The 16,864-nt window shown below is 38.3% G+C and overlaps 1 protein-coding gene across 1 annotated transcript in view; it reads right to left on the minus strand.

Moving 5' to 3' along the window:
• akt3a (v-akt murine thymoma viral oncogene homolog 3a) overlaps positions 1-16,175 on the minus strand; it is a 120,520-nt gene extending 104,345 nt beyond the window's left edge. The window contains exon 1 of the mRNA XM_053620869.1: positions 15,907-16,175. The gene's annotated coding sequence lies outside the window, so the exon portion shown is untranslated. The remainder of the gene's footprint in view (positions 1-15,906) is intronic.
• Between the last annotated feature and the right edge of the window lie 689 nt (positions 16,176-16,864).

The following is a 16,864-nucleotide window of genomic DNA, read 5'->3' on the forward strand; positions in this document are numbered from 1 at the left end:
AACAGGGACTCGTCAAAACAGAAAACTGATAATGGAAAATAACAAACACATGCATGTTATTACTTAATCAATGATCCGAACAAACTCTGATGTTAAGCCTTTCATACCAGAGAGCTATAGAATTCTCAAACCTAATTGGTTAGGAGATGCAATCAGCACGCCTCTGACAGTAGTTCCGCTTTAATAATTCAAATCACAGGATTATACACTGTAAATGATTTCTGTTTTCACAGTATTATTACTGTATTTCTATTTTTATTTTTTTTTTACTGAAAAAAGTTTACAGCAAGCTGCTGTTAATTTTGTTGTTTTTACAGTATTACTGCTGTATTTTCTACTCTGGGGTACTGTAAATTGTTTTACAATAACTTCCTATAATTTATTTTCTTTAAAAAAAATTTTTAAAAGAGTGGGAAAATAATTATAGTAATCTTATTGTTAATTTGAACTCATGTAATATTGGCTAGAGCTGCAACTAACGATTATTTTCATAAATGATTTGTTGGATAATAGATTAGTTTTCGGTTAACGGTGGGAGGGGGGGGGGGTTTCGTTTTTCGTTTATTTAAAATAAAATCCACAAACCGAGTGCTACAAATATAAACTTCAGACTAAAACTTTACACAAATGTTTGTCCAGTTATATAAGACTGAAAAGAACCCAATACACACAGACACACACCAGAATATATATTATTAATTTAGGACTGTAGTTTAATTCAGTGCTTTTTGTGCATCCATAAAAATAATGCGTAAATACTTTATATATATATATATATATATATATATATTATATAATAGTATTTATGTATTACTGTTTATAAAAGGTAACGTTGACAAACAGTAAACTGAAGAAAGTCAGTGTCAGTGAATCTGGGTGTCTGCTAAAGCTAGCGGCGTCGCATTACGTGCATATGACGTCATGCGCCGTTGACTAGGAAGCGGCTTATACTTCTGGTTAGTAAAAAAATCCGCTAGTGTTCCTTTTGAGACCATATCACCTTTCTAAAATTCATACACTAGACGGTAGAGTACAGGTGCATAGTGTAAGTGTACAGTAAGTCATTTGGGACACAACTTTAGTATTTATTCTCCGAAGCGTGTTTTCGGAACAGAAGTAACAAAGAGTAAACACACCCCGTGCAGAACACCTAATCAATAATGAGATTATCAATTATCAATTTTATCGATTAGTTGTTGCAGCGCTAATATTGGCACATACAAACTTGCCACAGAAAAGACATTTTGTATATTCCTGGTTATATTATTGTTGAGTCATCCTTGAGATATTACAAGAACAATAATAATTGAATGAGGTAACTATGATGGCATATAGTTAATAATGATGAGCAATATGTGTTGGAGGACTGTCGTCCCACCTTAAAATCCCAGATCTCCCACCTTAAAATCACCTTTTACACAGAAATTTTATAGTAAACTATAAAATGACATGATCACGTTCATTAATCGCATTAGAATAAATGTATATTGTTAGTCACTGTGATAACCAGCAACATCTCTTGACAATAACAGATAGGTAAATTGCACGATAATACACCTGGCAACAAAACCACATGGTCTGCCAACGCAAGACTTTATCACTCACTGCAGTCCCAGCACCGCGTCTGTAATTTAAATCCATTGGACAAGGAAGGTAAGTGCAAAAGTCCCATTTAACATCTTAAACAAGTTTATTATTTATTTTATTTACGATTGGCATCATTTAACTGTGACTGTCATTGTAATTTCAAATATAATTGGTTACTTTGTAACGTGTACCTTAGAAAACAAATTAGCTGGTTAGCATTCATTTACACTACGGGCTTTCCGTAGTATTGTAGTGAACTGTTTCTAGTTTTTTTTTGTGTGTGTATTTACACTAGGTTGGGTTGGCAACTTTTTACCTAATGCATAAGGGACATTCATACAAACTGGTGTGTGTGTGGCGGAAGGAAAACGGTGAAATACACATCAATATGGCCCTTCAACTATAATATACATCAGAATGTAAAATCTTATAATCGTTTATATGGTGAGGCTTTTTTTAACATTTACATTAGCAAACTCATGCGTCAGTGCTTTGTAACAGTCAGTAAGCGTTCCGTAATGGGAAAGGACTTTGTCTTCAGGACCTTGTGCTTTCTGGTTCCTGGTAACCTAAGCTGCATTTTTTTTTTCCCCTGTTTGTTTGGGGTTTCTTTTCGTATTGCAGTTCAAAAGAGAGGAGAAAGAAGAGACTGGTGAAGGAATGACTCTTTATAGCTGCTGTAACGTGTGTGAAATCAGAAACTAACTTGTCTCATGAACGTTCCACAAAATTCAACATAATTACAAATGGTTAACTTTGACGTGGTAAGAGTAATTCTGCTTTGCTTCGGGCTCCATCTCGCCACCCAGTCATTAATCATCTTCTGATTACAGCATGCCTCATCGTGTTTTATTCCTTGCACTGAATGAATAAATATACGTATGCCTGATAAAGTATTTCTGAAAGTGTGAATGCATCTCCATCTAGCTGCAGAAAGTTTTTTTTTTTTTTTTTTTTAAACTTGAATAACAGATACTTATTAGCATAGATAAAAACATGTCTGAGCTGAAGATATGAGCTTGGACATTCCAAGAACATCCATATGAGGCTTTTCAAAATATTACAATCCCAAATGATGTATATCCAAACTCCATGAAGGCCCATTCACAGTAAAGGTTATCGACTGCATACATTCATCAATCAAATACCTTAAACAAGCTAGAGTTGTGCAAGCACAACGTATGTAGAGTTATCGTAACTAGTGCCTCTTATAGTGGGAGACAGCTGTGACTCACGCTGACGCATTGCCCTCGTCTGTATGGCAAAGTGGTGGAAGAAATATGTCGTGCTATTTCATTCCTCCTCCTCAACACCCGCGTCTCTCTCTCTCTCTCTCCCCCTCATGGCAGCATCCCAAAGCATTCAGCCATTTCTCCTGCACCCTCTCAATGCCAGCAAGTTCACGTCTACTGCCACAGACATGCCGATGTAAAGTTCGATCCTGCAGATTTTCCCCATGCTTGTTTTCTTACACAGAATTTTGTGCTTGAATTTTTAATGTTTGATAGAATGTCAGTGTAGATGTAACAAACTACATTCCTTTGGAGCTAAAGAGATCACCGTCACAGCATCAGCCCATACTAATGCAAAAAAATGCTCTGCACAGACTATAACTTCTGGATAAGATGATGGATAAGAGAAGCTTGCGTGTTCTTACCTAGCTAATAAACGTCATGACATGTTAGCAAGTCAGCTGTCTTCATGAACGTTTCTAGTGGTGTCCAAATAGAAGCTAGATAACCATGTAGCTACTGAAGGCTGTGTGGTGACAGTAGCTCAAACCTTTGCCATTTGCTCAGTAGTTAGCGGAGGACAGGATGAATGAGAGGCCAACATTAACTTCCATTTTTGCTTGTTAGGTGTTCTGATAGCTGCACACCCAGTATGGCAGAATGTAACAATTTTCTGTAATCATAGGTCTAGTATCCCTTTCGTATAACCTGCCACGAAGAACACGTTATCATCTCATACAGTGTGACAAGTAACACACCAATCAGCCATAACATTAAAACCATCTGCCTAATATAGTGTTTATCCCCTTGTGCTGCAAAAACAGCTCTGACCTGTTGAGGTATGGACTCTACAAGACCTCTGAAGGTGTGCTGTGGTATCTAGTACCAAAAAAATTAGCAGCAGATGCTTTAAGTCCTGTAAGCAGCGAGGTGGGGCCCCCATGGATCGGACTTGTTTGTCCAGCACATCCTATGCTCGATTGGATTGAGATCTGCGGAATTTGGAGTCACCTTTCAAGTCAACACCTTGAAATTTTTGTTCCTCAAACCATTCCTGAACAATTTTTGCAGTATGGCAGGGTGCATTATTCTGCTGAAAGAGGCCACTGCCATTAACGATACCATTACTATGAAGGGGTGTACTTGGTCTGCAACAATGTTTAGGTAGGTGATGTGTGTCAAAGTAACATCTACAGGAATGCCAGGACCCAAGGTTTCCCAACAGAACATTAACCTGAGCATCACACTTCCTCCACCAGCTTGCCTTCTTCCCATAATGCATCCTGGTCCATCTCTTCCCCATATAAGTGACACACACGCACTCAGACATCTACATGATGTAAAAGAAAACGTGATTCATCAGACCAGGCCACATTCTTCCACTGCTCCATGGTCCAGTTCTGATGCTCACGTGCCCATTGTAGGTGCTTTCGGCGGTGGACAGGGGTCAGCAAATGAAGGCAGCAATGATAAAACGATCAGAGTCACATTGTGCTTGAATTCCAGAATTTGAATTTAAAAGTTCAGAACCTTCTTATGTCACAACAGTTGAGAACAGAGAAAATCTTGATGATATGTTCACTAGACCCATTCATAGTCTTTATGAAGACACCAGAAGTTATCAGCCATTATTGTTTACATTGTGTTCATCGAAGCATGAAAAAATGCTTGCGCAGACTCTGATCTTTCTTTTGTGGGTATTCACAGTAATACAGTGATGAACTTATACTAATTTATTCAACTGAGCATCATCATCATCACTTAAATACTGAAAACTCACAGAATATACATTATACATCAATCTCAACTTGAATATTATCCACAATTCACTGGTGACGTGATTCATAACACGTTGTTTCTTGGCTTTTTCTGCCTTACTTCCATGTATCTGTCTCTCCTTTGGTTTATCAGTCTGTTGAGGATACTCATCCATGCTGTTTGATCTAGTACTGAAGTTTGCTGAGAGCAATTACTAATGAGATATGTTGAAGAAATTTGACAGTAAGTTAACAATGAAATTCACTCAGCTGGGTGTCCACCATTACTCAAAGCCTAATGGCTGATTTCAGTCATGTGACTGGACTGTGATCATTTTCTCACAGTAGGTTATGGACTCTGATAATTTTTCCATAGCATGGCTTTATTTTAAATGGAAAATTCTGTGACTTCTATCATTCAAGTACATTTATGAAAAGATTCTTCAATGCTCAATCAACAGCCGTGGATGCACAACTCCAAAAATACAGTTTTGTGACTCTGATAGTTTTTTCATTGTGGTCTTCATATGCATTCTGACCGGTCTGTGGCAACACAGCCCCATACACAGCAAACTGTGGTGTTCTGACACCTTTCTGTCAGAGTTAAGTTTTTCCGCAATTCGTGCTACAGTAGCTCTCCTGTGAGATCGGACCAAGCAGGCTAGCCACTCTTCCCCATGCACACCAATGAGCCTTGGGCGCCCATGACTGTCACCAGTTCCCCAGTTGTCCTTCCTTGGACCACTTTTGGTAAGTACTAACCACTGCATACCAGGAACACACCACCACACGTCGCTCTGATTCTTACGCATTCCCATTTTTCCTGCTTCCAACACATCAACTTCAAGAACTGACTGTTCACTTGCTGCCCAATTTATCCCACCCCTTAACCGGTGCCACTTGAACAAGATAATCAGTGTTATTCACATCACCTGTCAGTGGTTTTAATATTACGGCTGATCGGTGTAATTGTGAAAAACCACTGGAACTACACAGTGTAAACCCAGCTTAACTCAAATAACCACTCTTTTGAACCATGGTGAGAAGAAGAGTAAAACATGCTCATCTCAGAAAGCATTACATAATCTGAACTTTGAGACAGATGGGCTACAACGGCAGAAGAACACATCAGGTTCCACCCCGTCACCTCAAACTGGATTGCTGATCAGAAAAACATCACCTGGTCTGTTTTCCGATCTGTCCAGTTTCAGTTCCTATGGAAGTGGCCTGTGAGTGCATATTTATACAACGTTATGTTCAGTGTCTTGTCCAAAATTGCTCTTTATGTACCATGTATGTCTTATAAACATCAATTGTAATTGTGCCTACTTCACTTGTTTCAATACTTAATTGTGAAAGCACTAAAACTGGTTTGAAATTACAAAGCTATTAAGCTAAGGAAGGCTAAGGTTAACACATAAGCTTCAAACACAGCACAGTATAACCCAAACCTGAGCAAGAAATCTAGCAGCACTAATACTGTCCGTCTGAGTTCATGCAAAAAACTACAAGCATATGCAGCTTACAGCTTTCTTAAATACCACTAAGGGTGAGAAACTTCAGAAAAATTTACATTTACAGCATTTGGCAAACACCCTTATCCTTATCACGACCTTCCTATCAGGAGTCCACTGTCTTAACCACTGAGGCTGCCACTGCCCATAATAAAACTGCTAACAGCATGGCTAACAGCATGTTTGTATGCAGAGAGGAGGGATTTTTCTTTATGCATGAATCATTGTCAAATTAAATTTCTTATCAAATGCTCTGTAAACTCTATACATCTAAATTTGAATCGAAGAGGAAAGATAATCCTAATAACTCTTCATATAATGATAAAGCTACAAAAAATTCATAGTTTTTGAGTCAAATTTGGAATGGAAAACCTTTTCTTGCATGAGGCATTCTGAAATATCTTCAAATGATTCCATTATTACAGCTGGAATAAACAACACACAACTCTGAACATCAATTAAAAAAAGAAAAGGGACTATATCCTTCTCAGCAGTTCGGGTCAAAATCATAGTACGTGGTAACTATACAGTACGTCAGTATGATTGACCAATATATATTTATAATTCATTCAAAGAAAATAACTTTGGGGAAATGTTATATATATATATATATATATAAAAAATCAAACTATTCTGCAGAACAGCGGAACATTCATCAATGATTACGTTTACATGGACAGCAGTAATCTAATTACTGCACTTATTCTGAATAAAACAATATTGTGGTTAAATGTGTTTACATGAGTTGCTTTTAGAATACTCCTTTCATGTTCCCGTTTTACATGTTATAGAACATGGGTCGATTAACGTCGCACGTCATTACGTCCCCACGCCACGCCGTCCGACGTTCCCTCCAGAATTTCACATATCAACATACAGTTCGTCTTCGTTATGGTACCATATACAGTTTTTGGTGTTTCATTTTTAATTATAGGCCTATAGTAGCCGAAATACATGCATCTCACCTACTATATAGTAGGTAAGTACAGTAGGTAAGTTTCGGACGCAACTGTGTTCTCTTGTTTGCCTTCAAACGGTTGAGCACTGCTGTGTGTGTACGTGTCCTGTTGCAAAATGCAGCGAAACTCCCACACGATATTAGTGTGATTAAGGTGTGTCTGTAAAGCACGTCGATAATGTGACTAAAACAGGAATGCTCCACGTCTTAATTCGATTTGCGTTTACTTAGAGTACGACTTTAGTCAGATTAATGCAATCAATAATCACTGTTTACATGGTAGTTTCTTAGCGTATTATCTTAATCGGGTTAATATCAGATTATTGTTGTCCATGTAAAGGTACTGAATGATGCTTCCAGGAGTTAGAGATCAGTAGAAGCCTTAGTTCTGAAACATAAACCTGTTTTAGAATAACCGTAACACACTCAGCCACAATAGGGACACTGCTACAAAGCAGGTTTCAGCAGAAACCTGAGCACAGAACACCAGGCAAGCCTCCTAAAGCAGGTTAGCATTTTAGTAATGGTTTAAAACACGCTGTACTATATACGTAGATACAGATAGTTGATTAGTAAGTATGTGTGAGTATATGGCATTGTGACTTAACTGTCAAATCAAACTAAGAAAATAATACTTAAACAGAATGTGCTGTGTTAAAATAGCTTTTTCCCCCCACAGTTTTATTTCACTCAGATACTTTGACAAGCCATGTGATTAACTGTGTGCTAACCTGTAATATGTAACCTACAAGTATAACTATATACTGTTTTTTGTTTTTTTTGGGGGGGGGGGGGGACTAGTTCATTACATTACCTATATAGGGCTGCACAACAGGGATGGGCGATATGACATATCACGATACTTGACATTTCTACGATACACACCATGTATCGCGACATAATTTAGCAAATAAACAGTCCGCAAAACAGTAGTAAAATAAACAAAAAAGTGCAAAAATCTTATTGCTGCAAAAATAAGAATCGAGTACAACAGTCCAAGTCTCCAGAAGAACCGTGACTGGTTCTGCAACATGCTCAATAAAACTTACAGCTCATTTCCTTATAAAACTGCACTAATTCTACCGGAGACTACTATTTTTATTTTTTTGTCATACCAAAAATCGCCTTTATTTCATTTACTACTGTTCACTGCTCTTTACGGTATTTTTATTTATTTTTTAATTTAGAAAATTTTAATTTCATTATTTTGAAGGCATCTTTGCTCTACAGCATTTCTTTGCATGTGCCTAAAACACACACACACACACAATATATATATATATAAGATTTTATCTTTTTTACACACTTATAGCATTGTCGTGCAGCCCTGCCACTGTTTTACTTTTATCTCAAGGCACTATTGTGACAGAAAACTTGATGTTCTATAAGAAGGACAATATACAGAATATGCATAATATTTTCAAAACAAGCTACAACTTCTAATAAAAACATTTTTCAGTGCGTTTCAGAATTCTTTAAGCATCCAAACCTTAAAAAGCTACAACTGATTAACTGTTAAAGCCTGTAGGGATATCGGAGCGCCCAGTATACTGATCCAATAGCAACATCCTCAGAGTAACAGAGCCGACTTTCGGCGTCTGTTGCAAAAGTTATGCGAAACGTGAGTCACGGCAGCATGCCTCAAGGCAAGTTACATCACACTGAAAGGAACAGTTACCATCACACATGTGACTGCCTGTAACCTTTAGTAAGTCATGGCACCAGTGATGGGTAATTTATTTATTTGTCCTTTAACTGAGCAGGGTGGATACTTGGAGGTTTCCATTTCTCTTCTCGTATCAACCAAGCATCGAATTACTTAGCCGGGGGGGGGGGGGGGGGGGGGGGGGGTTGGGGGTGCAGTTCTCCTGTAACTGCCATCCAGTCATGTTTTTAAAATCACATCCATCCAAGTAATATGAGACAGCTTTAAAATCAGATTTTACCCACATATCCGGCATGCATCGGAACAGCAAATTATCACGTCTAACCAGATCTGTTCATTTCCATCTTGAACCGGCTTCGTAGGCGGCTGCAGTCATTCAAGAACATATAAAATCAGGTAGAGGTGAAAAGCAGAACCAATCTGAGGCATGGCTCTTAAAATGAAAGAACCTGAGGGTCCATGATTTACTGATTTTGTTACAGAGATGGAAAATCACAATCCACTACAGTCAAAGTTATTCAAGTTATTATTTAATATGCATTTTACATTTATTAACATCATTAACTGGTCACTTGAAGTGAACAGGTTTAATCCAAACCTCACTAACTCCAAAAACAGTAAGCTTATAAATACTGTCAAATGAAATCAAAGGATATCTTAATAAAAATGTGTTCTGTGACTAGAAAGTTCAGAAATGAAAAAGCTCTAGTCTGCACATTTGTGCTTAATATTTCGAGAAAAAAAAATTGGATTGCGTTTAGAAAATAAATCTAATGGTCCTTTAGTTTTATGGATCTTCATTTTTAAAGGTTTGATGATCCTTTATTTAATGTCTACAAAAATAAATGCATTTTTATTTATTAAAAACAACCCAAAATATTTAACACTGAAAATGAGAGAAAAAAAAATACAACTTTAAAAATTAAGTATAAAATCTTTAAAAAAAAAAAAAATTTAAAAAGCATCTGCTTTTTAATTAATGTAAACATTTTAAATGAGAAAAAAAAACATCTCAGAAATGTGCATAACAATATCAGTGTATGGCTGTTACATCTGTTTTCATTGTGAAATATTTCATTGTGACATTTATCATTGTTTTGCAGTTCAATTAAAGAAGTCCCTGGCTGCAAAAAAAAAAAAAAAAAAGTCTAGAGGGAGTGTTCTGACCAGCACAGAAGAGTCAAGTGTTAACATTAAAACAAATCTCATTGAATGACACTGGAGCTCTCTTGTCAACAGACTTCTCAAGATTGCATAGGGTTGCACTATCAAGGTACCAAATTACTGAAAAGCATCCAAAACTAGAAACTGCCAGTACTGGTACTAACTACTGTAACCTGCTGCTATATGCCCACATCGCTGTAGGCTTTCTCCTGTACAGTAACACTAACACACACACTCATTATTCCAGTTCTTCAGAATGTCACTGTTATAACATGATCATTTTTAATGAATATACTGAAATACTATGCTCATTATTTTAAATTTATACAAAAATATTTCAGATTTTTATAGGAGCTTTTTATTCCTCAACACATCAGGTCCAAGTGGGCATTATCTGTAGGCTACTTCATATTTATAGAGGTTTAGATTCGTTCAATTTAACAGACCAGTCAAACTATAAGAACTCAATAACAAATATAAACTTTCCATCACTCTAATAATTTTTTTTTTTAAATCACAGACCCCCACACCCACATAACTCCTGCATTAGCCTATTCTATATAAATAAAGAAAAAAATACAACTTTCTTTGAATTTAAAGCAAATAGATATTTAGTGTCTTGCCAACACTAGGCCAGTGTGCCGGGTTTGTTTGTGTTATAGAACGTTACAAGGCCTACTACATGTAGAGGTGACAGCCAACAACCATCACAGGAAGTGAAAAACCCATCGCGTTCAGCAAAGTTTAAGGCCGAGCAGAAACCCGGCGACTATTCCACACTGAACAGACAGACGAGTGACGCTGCAACAACACGTACAGTACCGAGCAGACAGAATGCTGTTCATTAAACATTTCTTTTCATTATCATGCTCTACACTTTTGCACTCGTGACATCAAACACGCTACATAAATGTTACGTACTTCAACAGCTTTTTTATGTAATAAAAAGTAAAACACATTTAATGCTAATCCAGTCTTACGTTTAACTTCTTTATAAACTGTCATTTATGTCATTTGTTTAATATGCTTCATAAAAATGTGGCTTTTCATTCACATGTTGCTTATACACCGTGCATGTTTACATCCTTTAATTTAGCTTTGAATTCCAATCAAATCTCCATTTACTTGTGCCATCGTATTATTTCAGTATATAATGTGGCCCCGCATCATCGCAACACTATTCAGCGAGTTACATGTTGAGTCGCACCAAAATAGGAAGCAGGGTCTACGTCCGAGCCAACCGCTCTTTCTCTGTTAGACAATATTCATTTCCCCCCGATTTGTTTGCACTGAAATTTCATACGCGCTGCTCATTCATGTAAAGATCCGCCTCCCAAGTCATTCGCTGTGCTCCATATAGCTGAAGACAGTTACAACAAATGTGACAAAACCCAAAGCGTCTGTCTCGTCTCTGTACGGTAAAGCGCAAAATCTGAAGTTCACTTACCAAATTGGAGATGAATGAATGATGGGCGAATGCGCAGCGCTCTTTTACAACTGCACCAGAAACCAAGCTTGCAAACCAGAATGGAGGAAATGAAAAAGTTCTGAATGAACACTGCAGGATGTGGATGTCTGAGGTCTCGGAGGAGTTCCGCTCATCTGCCGCAGCTATATTGCAAACACAGACGCCTCTCATGCACTCATATGTCTGTCTCTCTCTCTCTCTCTCTCTCTACACTCAATTGAAATAAAAGCAGAACTGTGTCTATTTCGAAAGAAAGAAGTAATTTAATGTTTGCATTGTCACATTTGGTTTGATGTTTCAGAACATAGGCAAATTATTATCCAAAAAGTTTCAGTAATTTATTTATTTACTGGGGGGCATGGTGGTTTAGTGGTTAGCGCGTTTGCCTCGCACCTCTGGTGGTGGGTGTTCAAACCCCGCCTCTGTCCTGTGTGCACAGAGTTTGCATGTTCTCCCCATGCTTTAGGGGTTTCTTCCAGGTAATTCCTCCCCCAGTCCATAGACATGCATTGCAGGTTGATTAGCAGATCTAAATTGTTGGTAGTATGTGAATGGGTGTGTGATTGTGCCCTGCAATGGGTTGGCACCCTGTCCAGGGTGTCCCCTGTCTTGTGCCCCGAGTTCCCTGGGACAGGCTCTGGCTCCCCGCGACCCTGTGTAGGATAAGTGTATGGAAAAAGGATGGATGGATTTATTTACTCACAACGTATGCAGCTCTACATTAAACAACTAAATCAGCCCTTGGATGAAAGAACATCCATGAGGTAGATCTTAAATCATAATCACTGCAAATTATTGACCACCTAGTTCCCAGCAGTTCTAAACTGAGACTGATCTTGCAACTTGGTTGATCGTGCTGCAACCAAGTGTTTATATATCTGTACAGACCCTCCAGGATTTTGCGATCGCAGAAATTAACGCAAAATCAAGTAAAGGAGCTTGCAATTTTTCTAAATTACCACAGATTCGGGCCAAGAGCTGTCATGTGACGTCATCACAACGCACATTCCGCCAAAACCCTCTTGGATTCACGTGCGTCAAACATGAGGACAGTTAAAAGGTCTCATTTACAAACATCAATGGGAAAAACGAGCAAATTCAAGGAGGTTTCTTCAAAGAAAAAGCGTTCATTTATTTTTTAAAAAGCACTCCGCAAGTTGAAAAAAGCCACAGCAAAATCAAGCATTTTTGGCTGCAAAACCTCCTCAAAATCCTAAACGGACTGGCTAGCTCTAGCGGATGGGAAATGGCAGGACCAAAAGGGGGAGAAAATCAGATGGGGGTGGGGCAGGGTTTAAAAAAAATATAAATATATTCTACGATACACCCTTATGCATCATGCTATACAAGACCGCTAACAAACTGCCTGCAAAAAAAAGTTGCATTGCATTTATTAAACGGTTTAGAAAAAAAAAAAGAAAAAAATGTTGGTTTGATATCTACAAAATTCATTTTTAATAAAAAAAAAAACAAGTAAAACAAAAACATTCTGTAAACACACATTTTACAGTTATAAACTTTACAAAACTTAAATCTTATGAACTCCTTTTAGCCAGTTATAAAAAAAAGAAAGCACAATACCAGCAATATCTCAGAAAAGTGTATTGTGACATAATTTATCACAATACCGCTATTACAGTGCTGTGAAAAAGTATTTCATTTCTTCTGTCTCCATGTATCTCATACTAATTTTTTTCAGAAATTAAAACAAAATCTAAGATAAAAAAGCACAACCTGAGTAAACACAAAATACAGTTTTTAAATGAAAATGTTATTTATTGAAGCAAAAAAATTTATCCAGTATCAACTGTGTGAAAACGTATTTGCCCCTTGCATTCATAATGGGGTTCAGCTGGACTAGACACAACGAGGCCTGATTACTGCAAACCCTGTTCAATCAAATCAACACTTAAATAGAACTTTTTCAACAGCATGAAGTTGGTTAAAAGTTCTTACCTGGTAACACACTGTGCCAAAATTGAAAGAAATTCCAGAAATGATGAAGGTGATTGCAATACATCAGTCTGAGAAGGGTTACAAAGCTATTTCAAACACTCTGGGACTCCAAAGAACCACAGTGAGAGCCATTATCTCCAATTGGAAAAACTCGGCACAGTAGCGAACCTTCCCAGAAGTTGCCAACCTTCCAACATTCCTCCAAGAGCACAGCGACTACTCGTCCAGGAAATCACAGAAAAGCCAAGGACAACATCAAAGGACCTACAGGCCTCTCTTGCATCAATAAAGGTCACTGTTCATGACTCCACTATCAGAAAGACACTGGACAAAAATGGCATCTATGGAAGAGTGGCGAGGTGAAAACCACTGCTAACCCAGAAGAACATTAAGGCTCGTCTGAATTTTGCCAAAACACACTTTGATGATCCTCAAACCTTTTATGGAACTGTTTGGAAGACAGGGGTACCGTTACATCTGGAGTAAATCTAACACAGAATTCCACAAAAAGAACATCATGCCTACGGTCAAGCATGGTGGTGGACGTGTGACGGTGTGGGGATGCTTTGCTGCTTCAGGGCCTGGGTGACTTGCAATAATTGAGGGAAACATGAATTCTGCTCTTTAACAGAAAATGCTAAAGGAGAATTTCCAGTCTTCAGTCCGCAAATCGAAACTCAAGCGCAACTGGATTATGCAGCAAGACAATGATCCACAGCATAGGAGTAAGTCCTAGTCGTAGAAGTGAAAGACTGATCTCCAGTCATCGGAAGTGTTTAGTTGCAGTTATTGCTGTTAAAAGGTGGCACAACCAGATTTTAAGTTTAAGGGGGCAACTAGTTTTTCCACACTGACTGACTACCATAACTTTTTTGTTTTGCTTCAATAATAAAAAAAAAAAAACAATAAATAAAAACCACATTGTGTGCTCACTCAGGTTGCTGTTGTTTTATGTTGTATTTCGTTTGAAGATCTAAAACTATATAGTATGAGATACACACAAAAACAGAAGAAATCAGAAGAGGGCAAATACAATTTTTCACAGCACTGTATATTATTACATGACCCACCCCACCTATATCTCACCCAGAGACATCATTTATTCATCCATCTTTAGTAACCGCAGGTGGATCAGGAGCTTATGCGGATAATACACACAACCACGTATTCACACTTCGGTGCACTGGCTCCACCAGATTGTCCCTACCTGCATGTTTTTGGAGGTGGAAGAAAACCAGTGAAAACCCACACGAACACGGGGCTCAGTTACTCATTACAGTTAGTAATAAAGGTTCATAAAAAGTTCATTCATCCGGAGCTAGTACTTCTTCACAGTGCAGGGGACAAAAGAGGTCAGAGTTACATCCATACATTACTGAACACAGCATGGTTTTGCCAGTATGCTTGTTTTTTTAAACATCTCTTTTGAATGCTGTAGCAAGATTCACAGCAAATATATTGCCATGTTTACAGCTCTAATTCCAGGTAGTGTTTAGGGTGATAAGAGCAGCACGAGCTCATTTCACAGGCTATACAAACACACACTATCATAAAGCACCACAAGTGACCATACCGCCACACTGCTGGAGGAAGGAGCTGCAGAAGCACTGGTGCTGTATGCACTTGCAGTGCTTTTGTAGCCAAACAAACAAACAAACAAACAAAAACCAGTGCGACAAAACGGACAAAAGGCGTGTTTTGTTATTGCCCTAGTTGAATTTTAATTAGGCTGCGACTCGACTCAGCGCGGATACAAACACTGTTATGAATGACTACACGCACCAAAACAACTCCAGCACAGCTAAACTAGCTTATCCACTATCCTACTAACCACTCTCACTGCTTTATTTGAGAAATATAACAGTGTTGCACATGCTAAATTATATCTTCTGTGCAAAAAAAAAGAGAGAGAGAGAGAAGAGAAAGGTCTAATTAAAGGTTAAATGGAGGCTCCTGAAATGCTATCCTAGCCAAGAGCGTGTGCTAATTGTTATTGTTGTCTCGGCAAAGTGCAAGAGCAAAGAAATGTCAATTTAGTGTCTGAAATGAATTCTTTTAGAGGATGGAGGCTTCATATTCTGCAAGAATGACACACATAGACATACATTTATACACGAACACACACACACGCTAGGCCAGAAGCAGACGACTGCACCTTGTGACCATCTTTCTCAACTTGCAGCATCACAGTGCTGCATCAGAGCCTTCTTCTAGCTGCCTTCCTCAATCCTCCATCCTCCAGGTGTTTGTGTGTGTGTGCATCAGCGCTGAAGGAGGCGGCTGCTCTCTACATACACTGTGACCATCATCATTGTTAGCGTTATCTTTATCATCAGCAGCTGCATCATGAGCATCCAAGCATCAGGGACTGCTTGTGTTTATCTCCTTCTATATCCAGCGCCTGGTAAAGCGTTCACCTGGCGTTAGGTTCCCTGTTTTGTTTGTTTGTTTGCTAGCTTGTTTGTTTGCTTGTTTGTTTGCTTGTTTGTTTGTTAGCCTTCCTGACACGCTACAACGCAGCATGAACTAAACTGACACACTAAAGAAACGTAAGAAAGCTTTTTCACTGCAGTCGAGCCGAACCGAATAATGGTAGCTACTGACCAAAGCAAAGCGCGATGATGCCTCACCCCCTGCCAGCCGTCGCCGAGCCTCCTGTCCTCTCACGCCGCCGATATAGTTGTTGACTTTCAGGAAGACTGCTGACGTCACGGAGAGCCTGTTCTCTGACCGTCTCATCCCGTCCACGCTAGGTCCAAGCTGGCCCCGCCCCTCTTTCCTGTCTCCAATCAAACTCTCGCGAGATTCTGCTCGCTGATAAGAGATGTGTATATGGCACCTCTGCTTGACGTTATCATTAATAACACCTGCTATTAAAGCGACTGTTTCCCTAGTTTCCCTGCCCCCAGGTTAATACTACAGGATTATCATTCTTTTTTTTTTAATTATTCGATATAATTGTGGACTAGTATTATTTGCAGAGTGTTTGATGGGATCTGCATTATCTAACCATAGAGTTTAAAGGGCTCCTGACTAGAGCTGTGACTTAGGCTACTATTCTGGTTATTTTTCCTCTCATTTATTCATAGTGCATTCCTTCTGTTCAAGTCAAATTGAAAATGTTTTTAATTAAACAGGAACCATACTAAAAAACTAAAAAATAATGTTTTTCAACATTAACTTGGCTCATTTTCTCTCCTAAACACGAACAAGAACCAATTTAATTAGGGTGCATCTGCTATATCCTACTTCATATTTATATCACAGGTTCTTTTAGGGTCAAGAATATAACAGATTACAAATAGTTTTTGAAGTATCATTTAACACTAGCTGCTTTTATTTGTACAAAAAATACAACAAATCAGTGAATTCAATCTTTTACATTACCCCAATGTCTTATTTGCTCTCATACCTAATCCCCAGGCATGATAAGTGTGTCTTCTTTGTGTGTCTTTATTGCTCCCCCAAAAACATAGATGTATTAAAGGTCAAAACGTCATTTCAAATATTACCTGTATCAGCTGCCCAAAGTCAGTATAAACCATGAACAGTACGTCCATTG

This window comes from Ictalurus furcatus, chromosome 3 (genome assembly GCF_023375685.1).
Source record: "Ictalurus furcatus strain D&B chromosome 3, Billie_1.0, whole genome shotgun sequence".
Classification (NCBI taxonomy): Eukaryota; Metazoa; Chordata; class Actinopteri; order Siluriformes; family Ictaluridae; genus Ictalurus; species Ictalurus furcatus.